The sequence below is a fragment of the Pan paniscus genome, chromosome X, assembly GCF_029289425.2.
Source record: "Pan paniscus chromosome X, NHGRI_mPanPan1-v2.0_pri, whole genome shotgun sequence".
In the NCBI taxonomy this organism is placed as follows: domain Eukaryota; kingdom Metazoa; phylum Chordata; class Mammalia; order Primates; family Hominidae; genus Pan; species Pan paniscus.
Window position 1 is genome coordinate 123,752,938 of NC_073272.2, and position 10,471 is coordinate 123,763,408.

Sequence of the window (10,471 nt, forward strand, 5' to 3'; positions counted from 1 at the left end):
AAAAAGGAAAGTACATAAGAAATAAAAGGGAATTTTTGCTTTTTAAAGGAATTTTCACTTTTTGCATTTTACACTTCTATCCTCCTTGAATTTAATACTTTGAGCTTCTATTACTTTTGTAATTAAAAACAGTAAAGAGCCTGGTGTGATTCTGTCCTGCGCAGCTGTTCCCCAGAGCAGTAGTTGTTTATCTCCACCCACCTCATTTCTCACCTAAGTGCACATTACCACCCCATGGAAGGTTTGATGGACATGGACATGAGCCCCCTGAGGCCCCAGAATTATCTTTTTAATTGTGAACTAAAGGTGGACAAAGATTATCACTTTAAATTTGATAATGATGAAAATGAGCACCAGTTATCTTTAAGAATGGTCAGTTTAGGGGCTGGTGCAAAGGGTGACTTGCACATTGTTGAAGCAGAGCCAATGAATTATGAAGGCAGTCCAATTAAAGTAACACGGGCAAGTTTGAAAATGTCTGTACAGTAAATGGTTTCCATTGGGGGCTTTGAAATAACACCACCACTGGTCTTATGGTTGAACTGTGGTTCAGGGCCAGTGCATATTAGTGGACAGCACTTAGTAGCTGTGGAGGAAAATGCAGAGTCAGAAGACGAAGAGGAGGAGGATGTGAAACTCTTAAGTATATCTGGAAAGTGATCTGTCCCTGGAGGTGGTAGCAAGTTTCCACGGAAAAAAGCAAAACTTGCTGCTGATGGTGAAGAAGAAGATGATGATAATGAAGATGATGATGATGATTTTGATGATCAGAAAACTGAAGAAAAAGCACCAGTGAAGAAATCTGTAACGAGATACTCCAGCCAAAAATACAAAAAAGTCAAACCAGAATGGAAAAGACTCAAAACCATCAACACCAAGATCAAAAGGACAAGAATCCTTCAAAAAACAGAAAAAATCTCCTAGAACACCAAAAGGACCTAGCTCTGTAGAAGACATTAAAGCAAAAGTGCAAGCAAGTACAGAAAAAGGTGGTTCTCTTCCCAAGGTGGAAGCCAAATTCATCAATTATGTGAAGAATTGCTTCCAGATGACTGACCAGGAGGCTATTCAAGATCTCTGGCAGTGGTGGAAGTCTCTTGAAGAAAATAGTTTAAACAATTTATTAAACATTTTCTGTCTTATTTCATTTCTGTAACAGTTGATATCTGGCTATCCTTTTTATAATGCAGAGTGAGAACTTTCCCTACTGTGTTTGATAAATGTTGTCCAGGTTCCATTGCCAAGAATGTGTTGTCCAAAATGCCTGTTTAGTTTTTAAAGATGAAACTCTGCCCTTTGCTTGTTTTTTTGTATGGAATGTCATGATAGAACATAGTAGTAGCGGTGGTCAGACATGGAAATGGTGGGGAAACAAAAATACACATGTGAAATAAAACTTAGTATTTTAATAAAGTAAAAACAAAACCAAAAATCAGTAAAGGAGGCTTGGCATGGTGGCTCATGCCTGTAATCTCAGTGCTTTGGGAGGCTGAGACAGGAGGATTGCTTGAGGCCAGGAATTCAAGACCAGCCTGGGCAACATAGCAAGATCTGTCTCTAAAACAAATAGCCAGGCATGGTGGCACGTGCCTGTAGTCTCAGCTAGTAGGGAGGTTGAGACAAGAGCAACACGTGAGCCCAGGAGTTCATGGCTACAGTGAACTATGATTACACCACTGCACTCCAGCCTGGGCAACAGAGTGAGATCCCTTTGCTAAACAACAACAACAACAAATAAAGAAAAACATATATATTTTAATATTCTTTCACTAGGTAATAAATAATGACCCAAAGATGAGTTAGATTTAGTAATAAAATAAAGTTTAAAAAAATTGTTTCATTGATATAAAAACAACAACAAAAATAATGCACTATCAATACCCAGGAATTTGCATCCTTAACTTTTACTGTATTTTCCTTCCAACAATTTATGTATACCTAACATATATATTATATAATATATTCATGGTCTTTAATCTTCACTGTGTATTAAAATCACAAGGGAATGTTTTTAAAAAATACTAGTGCTAGGATCCCATACCCAGACCATTTTAATCAGAATCTGTGGGTGTGAGATCCAGGTATGGTTACTTTTAGAAGTTCCCCAGGTGATTTTAACGTGCAGTTTCAGTTGAGTACTACTGTAATATATCTATATATTGCATCATTTTGAATTTTTGGGTTGCAAGGAACAGAATCACTAATAAAACTGGTTTTAAAAATAAAAGATCTTTTTTGGTTACTGTTACTTGAAAAGTCTAGAGGCAATGAAGGCTTCTGGCACCGCGTGATTAGGACTCCAGCTAAGTTTCTCTGAAATTCTCTTGACAGGTCTCCTTCAATGTGCCAGTGTCTCTGGTGGTTCAAATCTAGAGGGAAAAAGGAACATAGGTTCCTGTGACTCATAGAAGCTTTGAATAAAAGTCTTAAGTTTTACTCTGATTGAACCAATATGAACTAAAAACTGTGGCTAGATGACTACTGTGGGCTCTTGCCTTGGGCTTAATGTTACCCAGCCATGAACTATGACAAGGAGGGAAATCTGTATGCTTTTAGAGAGGGGACAAAGGAAATTGGATATTGGATGGGCAATCAATGAATGTTCACAACATATATGTTTAGCCACTTTGTATTATACTACATATAGTTTATTATCCTGATTTAAAAATGTACATATTATATTTTAATACATTTTGAAAAATGGTTTTTAATTAGCTACATAATATTGTATCCTATGAATGTAATGTCATTTAACCTTTGCTTTTTTTTTTTTTTTTTTGAGATGGAGTTTCACTCTTGTCACCCAGGCTGGAGTGCAGTGGCAGAATCTCAGCTCACTGCAACCTCTGCCTCCCAGGTTCAAGTGATTCTCCTGCCTCAGCCTCCCAAGTAGCTAGGATTACAGGCACCTGCCACCATGCCTGGTTAATTTTTGTATTTTTAGCATAGATGGGGTTTCATCATGTTGGCCAGGCTGCTCTTGAACTCCTGAGCTCAAGTGATACACCCACCTTGGCCTCCCAAAGTGCTGGGATTACAGGTGTGAGTCACCACGCCCGGCCTCCTTTGCCCTTTTTTTGTATATATATTTTTTTCTGATGGAACAATCAATGGCCTTAAACTAGTTATGACCATATGACCAAGTTTACCTGGGACCATGCTCATTAATGTCTGTTGTGCTGGAATAATTATTAATAACTCCCTATTAACTCTCAAAAGTTTTCTGGTTTAGAGGATAAATTATATGGCCATCTTACTTTAAACCTAAATATCTGTCCATTTATCTGATCATATCCTTAAGATAGATTCTTGGAAAAAGAATTTCTGGCTCAAAGGACAGAAACATTTTAAGGTTTTGATACACATTGACAACCTTTTTTTTCCCTAGAAATTATGCCCATTTAATATTCCAGCCAGCAGTGCACAAGTTAGACCATCTCATAAAATTCTGTCAGCACTGAGTATTACCTTCCTTCTCTTTTTTAACATTTGCCAATTTGATAGGAAAAAAGGAAGGTATGTTAATAATTTGATTAGTAGTTCCTTGGTTATTGGTGAGCCTGAATATTATTTCTGGATGCTTCGTGACCATTTTTATATCTTAGTTTATGGCTTGTTTATGTCCTTTGCTCATTAAGAGCCCTTTGTATATGAATACTTTGTCTACCATATTTGTTGAAAAAATTTTCTTGTTTATATTTTGTTTATTGTCTTTTAAAATAACATTACAGACTTTGCCTATTATTTTTTTTTTTTTGAGACAGTCATGCTCTGTTGCCCAGGCTGGAGTGCAGTGATGTGATTTCGGCTCACTGCAACCTCTGCCTCCCAGATTCAAGTGATTCTCCTGCCTCAGCCTCCTGAGTAGTTGGGATTACAGGTGCGTGCCACCATGCCTGGCTAATTTTTTGTATTTTTATTGCAGACAGGGTTTTACCTTATTGGTCAGGCTGGTCTCAAACTCCTGGCCTCAAGTGATCCGCCTGTCTCGGCTTCCCAAAGTGTTAGGATTAAAGACTTTGCCTATAAATTTATCTATAAACACTTTCCTTTGTTATTTTTTTCATTGCCATTATGCTGGAAAAGTCCTTTATCATCCTGAGATCAGATTGATATTCCACCTTACGTTTATAATCTACTTTAAATTTTCTTCTAGAATTTCAGTTTTCTTTTTTCTTTTTTGTGGAGATAGGGGTCTCACTCTGTCACCCAGGCTGATGTGCAGTGGCATGATCATAACTCACTGTACCTCGAACTCTTGGCCTCAAGCAATCCTTCCACCTCAGCCTCCCAGGTAGCTGAAAGCACAGGTGTCAGCCACTATGCCTGGCTAATTTTTAATTTGTTTTGTAGATATGAGGTCTTACTATTCTGCTTAGGCTGGTCTTGAACTCCTGGGCTCAAGCAGTCCTCCTGCCTTGGCCTCCTAAAGTTCTGGGATTATAGATGTGAGCCCCTGGCATAGAATTTCAGTTTTTTGAAATTAACTTTTGAATACATTTGGAATTTATTTTGGCATAAACTTTGAAGAGATGTTCTCAGTTTATTTTGTCTTTCCAATAGTTAAATAATTTTTTTCAATATCAATTTGAATGAAATTGCCATATAGCTATAACTTAAGGGAATAATTGACACCTTTATGGTTATCAGCCTTGTGCTTATTATCCAGGCACTTGTATGTCTCTCCATTCACTCAAGTCTTTTTTTTCTTTGTATCTTTCATTTTATCCATGGTATTTTCTTCAAACAGGCCTTGCATACTTCTTAGTGAGGTTATTTCTAGTGATTTCATATAATATACTGGTAAGGTAAATAGACTCTTCCCCCCATTATATTTTCTCACAGGTGGTTGCTGTTGTATAGGAAACCTGCTGATTTTGTATATTTATTTTGTATACAGCTACTTATTAGTTTTCATGGATTTTCTGTTGATTGATTCTATTGGTGTTTTAGGAAGACCAATTTATTATTTATGTATTTATTTATTTATTTATTTATTTATTTGAGATGGAGTCTCACTCTTTCTCTCAGGCTGGAGTGCAGTGGTGCTATCTTGGCTTGCTGCAAACTCCGCCTCCTGGGTTCAAGAGATTCTCCTGCCTCAGCCTCCCGAGTAGCTGGGATTATAGGCATGAGCCTCCATGCTGGGCTGGAAGACAAATATTTAATCTGTAAGAATTATAATTGTGTATCCTTTCTAATAGTTATGCTTCAAAATTTTTTTTAATATTTTACTAATAGCACTTTTAGAAAAGTATACCTAATGCTAATTGTAGGGGGGATTCTTGTTTTGTTCCTGACTTTAAAGGGAATGACTCTACTGTTTTAATTTTTTTTTTTTTCTGAGACAGAGTCTTGCACTGTCACCCAGGCTGGAGTGCAATGGCGCGATCTCGGCTCACTGCAACCTCTGCCTCCCGGGTTCAAGCAATTCTCATGCCTCAGCCTCCCAAGTAGCTGGGATTACAGGCATGAGCTACCGTGCCCGGCTTTGTTTTACTCTTAAATAAGATGTTGGCATTTGAATTCAGAAATATATTTTTATCTTTATTAAGAAACATCATTATATTTCAAGTTCAAGAGTTTTTTCATTTCTTTTTTTCAAAATTGAGTTTAACCAAATGTATTTCTGCCTTTTATGTTTATAAACACAATATTTTCTTCCTTTGCTTTACTGATGTGATGAACAATATAAATCGGTTTCATTATAATGAACTATCCTTGTATTCCTGAAATAAACCATATTTAGTTATATAGTGTTCTTTTTATATGCTGTTAGATTCATTTTATAGGCACTTTTAATGGGATTTTTGTGCCTATACTCATAAATAAAAATGGTCTAGTGTTTGTGTGGAAAGATCATGGAACTGATCTATTCCATAACCCAGGGAACTCTGGTGATGGGCTTTCATTATTAGGATTGGTTATTTCTTTATGTTCCACTTACTTCTCCCACTTCTCATTTATTAACCACTCCTTTACTCTTTAACCTCCTGTAAGCTTACCTCCATTCCCGGTACTGTATTGAAACCATTCAGGTCTACATGTCCAGTGACCTTTTTATTGCCCAGAGGATCTTTTCTCAGCTCTCATGGTCCTTGCTTTCTCTGTAATAATTGACACTGTTGATATCTTTAAATTCTCTCTTCTCTTGGCTTCTGGCACTGTGCACTCTCTTTTCTTGCTCTTCCATCTCTAACCAGTCCTGTCTCATGGTCCCCTAATTTTCATCTTCTTTAAAACCCCTTAAAGTTGAACATTTCTTCCCCCAGGTCCTGTCTTCAGCCTTTGCTCTTTTCTTTACCCACTCTTAGTAATTGAGTTCATTTCTGTGTCTTCGACTATGCACATGCCACCTGGGAAATTTCCTAGTAGTTACTATTACATGTTAGGTGATCAAGAAATGTTACTTCAATTTGGGCTTCAAATCTGTATGTCTGGGCTTGACAACTCCTAAGTCTCAGTTTTGAATTTCCAACTGATTTGAATGTTTTTGGTGGGATATCCTTCTCACACCTCAAGTTCACCATGTGCACATCAGAACTCACCAACTTTCCTGCTCTCATTTCCTTCTTCCCAATTTCACTATTTCTATTAGTTGTAGCACTTTGTTCTGCCATAACTCAATGGTTCTGGTGTAAGACAATGTCTCATGGTGGGAGCTGTGGAGATTGACAATACCTGCTTTGTTTTACAGAGTGGATGTACCAGCAAGTTATTGTCATGCAAAAATATTGACCCAATATTGCCAGATATCAAGATTTTTCAGGAGAAGCTGGACATTAACAAAACATCTTTAATGTCAATTTTCAAATGTTTACAACTAATTCAGTTTTTAAAAAATTGAGTCCATCCTCTAGTGGATGCTGAGGTTTGAAAAAAAAGAAAGAAAAATGAGTCTAAAAGAAAACCTATCTATGGGCTAATTTTGACCTATGGGCTACCAATTTGCAATCTCCATGCCAAAGAGTTTTCAGAATCATAAGTTGTTTTTTGTTTTTTTGTTTTGTTTTTGAGACAGAGTCTCACTCTGTTGCCCAAGCTGGAGTGAGGTGGCATTGGCTTACTGCAAACTCTGTCTCCCGGGTTCAAGCGATTCTCATGCCTCAGCCTCCCAAGTAGCTGGGATTATAGGTGTGACCATCACACCCGGCTCATTTTTGTAATTTTAGTAGAGATGGGGTTTCAGCATGTTGGCCAGGCTGGTCTTGAACTCCTAACCTCAGGTGATCCACTTGCCTTGGCCTCTCAAAATTCTGGGATTACGGGTGTGAACCACTGTGCCCGGCCAGAATAATAGTTTTAATACTTTTTTTCCTGTAGGTGTTTTAAATAATTGGCTTTATTTTATTTTGTCATAGAGCTTGCATTATTTTTCCTTTATATATTATTAATTGATACATAATAATTGTGCATATTTATGGGGTATATAGTGATGTTTTGATACATATAATGTATAGTGATCAGATCAGGGTAATTGGCATCCCACCATCTCAAACATTTATTATTTCTTTGTGTGGGGAACATTCAATATTCTCCTTCTTGCTATTTTTAAATATAGAATAAATTATTGTTAACCGTAGTCATCCTACAATGGTATAGACTACTAGAACTTATTTCTCCTATCTAGCTATAATTTGTAATCCTTTCAGAGATCTCTCCCTTTCCTCCCTTCTGCCTACTCTTCTTGGCCTCTAGTATCCTTTGCTCTACTTTTTCCTTCTATGAGATCAACTTTTTTTAGTTTCCCCATACAAGCAAGAATATTTTCTTTATTAGTCCGTTTTCACATGGCTATAAAGAACACCTGAGTCTGGGTAATTTATAAAGAAAAGAGGTTTAATTGACTCACAGTTCCACATGGCTGGGGAGACCTCAGGAAACTTAAATCATGGCAGGAGGCAAAAGGGAAGCAAGGCATGTCTTACATGGCAGCAGGCAAGAGAAAGGGGAGGAACTACCAAACACTTTTAAATCATCAGATCTCATGAGAACTCACTATCATAAGAACAGCATGGGTGAAACCACCCCCATGATCCAATCACTTCCCACCAGGCCCCTCCCTCGACATGTGGGGATTACAGTTTGAGATGAAATTTGCGTGGTGACACAGAGCTGAACCATATCACATGTGGTGTTTAACTTTCTGTTCCTAGTTTATTTCACTTAATGTCCTCCAGTTCCATCCACATTGTGAATGACAGGATTCCATTCCTTTTTTTTGTGTGTGTGTGATATAGGGTATTGCTCAGTTACCCAGGCTAGAGTACAGTGGCTCGATCACAACTCACTGTGGCCTTGACCTCCCAAGCCCAGGTGATTCTCCTGCCTCAGCCTCCTGAGTAGCTGTGACTACAAGTGTGCACCTCCATGCCTGGCTAATTTTTATATTTTTTGTAGAGATGTGTTTTTGCCATGTTGCCCAGGTTGTTCTTGAACTCCTGGGCTCAAGTGATCCTCCCACCTCAGCCTCCCAGAGTGCTGGGATTACAGGTGTGAGCCACTGCACCTGGCCCTAGGATTTCATTATCTTTTATGGCTTAATAGTATTCCACTGTGCATATATACCACATTTTCTTTATCTACTCATCTGTTGTTGGACATCTAGGTTGATGCAATTTCTTGGCTATTGTGAATAATGCTGGAATAAACATAGTGCGGATGTCTCTTTAATCAGTTTTATTGCCATATAATTTATGTAATATAAAATGCATATGGTTTGAATGTGTAAGTTAATGAAGTCTTTGTATGTATAACAAATGTATATGCCTATGTAATCACTACCCCAATCATGAACAGTATTTCCTTGTTCCTTTCTGGTAAATCTTTCCCTACCCACAGCTGCTGTTCCGATTTATGCTACCATAGTTTAGTTTTGCCTGTTACAGAACTTCATATAAATGGAAACAAACAGCATACACTCTTCTGTGTCTGCCTTCTTTCACTCAGCATAATGTTTCTGAGATTCATTCATGTTATCGTGCATCTCTGTCATTTTTTAAATTGACATATAGTATTTCATTTTACAAATATACTACAATTTGTCTACTTAGTTTCTTGTTGATGGGTGTTTTGGGATTGTTTCCTATAGGAATGTTAAGTAAAAGTAGAGTTTAAAAAAATAACTATAAATATGCAGTTAAAAAACCTAGACATCACCGAGCAAATCCAGCTTTTGATTTTAGTTAGCTTTTGTTCAAGAGTAAGTTGCTTTTCTGTTCTACTCACTGCTGTTTTCTTCAGCTTGGGTTTTTTCCACATCCCTATCACCATTATCATTCATCATCCATTGTTACTGTAAACAATCCACCGGAGTTCACCGTAAATAGAGCAGGTGTGACCCTAGCAACCCCTCCTTCATTTGAGGTACTAGTTCCTGATGGCAGTGCTATCTGGTTATAACCTTTATAGGTCTATGTCATGCAGATCATATATTCTAATTAATTAATTGTGTTAGGAAACCTTACTAGTAAGAGAAATGCCTGTTTGCCATTCCTGGATATTCATGCTAGAAACCTTGTTTGAAGTATAAACAAGAAGGACCGTGAGTGAATTTATTACCACTCTTAGGTTAGCTAGTCTTGAGTAATTAGCCAGGAAATCTTTGTGAATATAAACCTGGAGATGAAATAGAAAATATGCCAGATATTGGGATATTTGATATATATGTATTTATGAATTTCATATTCATTCAATAAGCATTTATGTTTTGTTTGTTATGATTTTCCAAAAACAAATAATGTGACCAGGTACAGTGGCTCGCACTTGTAGCGCCAGCACTTTGGGAGGCCAAGGCAAGAAGATAGCTTGAGGTGAGGTGTTCAAGACCAGGCTGGGCAATGTAGCAAGACCTTGTCTCTAAAAAAATAACAATAATTTAAAAAAACACACTTCAGATACTGTTGAAACACCTTCCATACTATTTCATAATTCTATTTCCTTCTCCTGTTCTTAATGAAGACCACTGTCCTGAATTTGATATGTAACATTTTCATGCATATATATGTGTGTGTGTATATATATATACATTTTTAATAAATACATATCCATGAATGATTTTTAGTAGTTTTCCCTTATCAAACATTATACAAATGGCATTATCTTGCATTTATTATTTTGTAGCTAGCTCTTTTGCTCAACCTTATGTCTGTGAAAGTTCTCATGCTGATACATATAGTTATTCATTTTAATGTCTCTTCAGTATTCAACTGAATGAATGTGCCACAATTTATTCATCCATTCGCCTATTGATTGTCACTTAGGTGGTTCCTAATTTGGCTATTACAAACAATGCAGCGATTATCATTTTTATGCTAGTCTACTTATATACACAAGGAAGAGATTCTCTGGGTTTTTACCTAGAAGTAGAATTGCTAGGTTTTGGGATATGTGCATCCTGCCCATCCTCCCTACCAGATGTTTTCACAGCTTATTAACAATTATTTAACTTCAGTTTCTCTGAGAATTTATG

General features: G+C 37.1%; 1 pseudogene; it reads left to right on the forward strand.

Moving 5' to 3' along the window:
* Window positions 1–234: 234 nt before the first annotated feature.
* On the forward strand, window positions 235–1,278 carry LOC100991879 (nucleophosmin-like; annotated as a pseudogene).
* The last annotated feature ends 9,193 nt before the right edge of the window (window positions 1,279–10,471 follow it).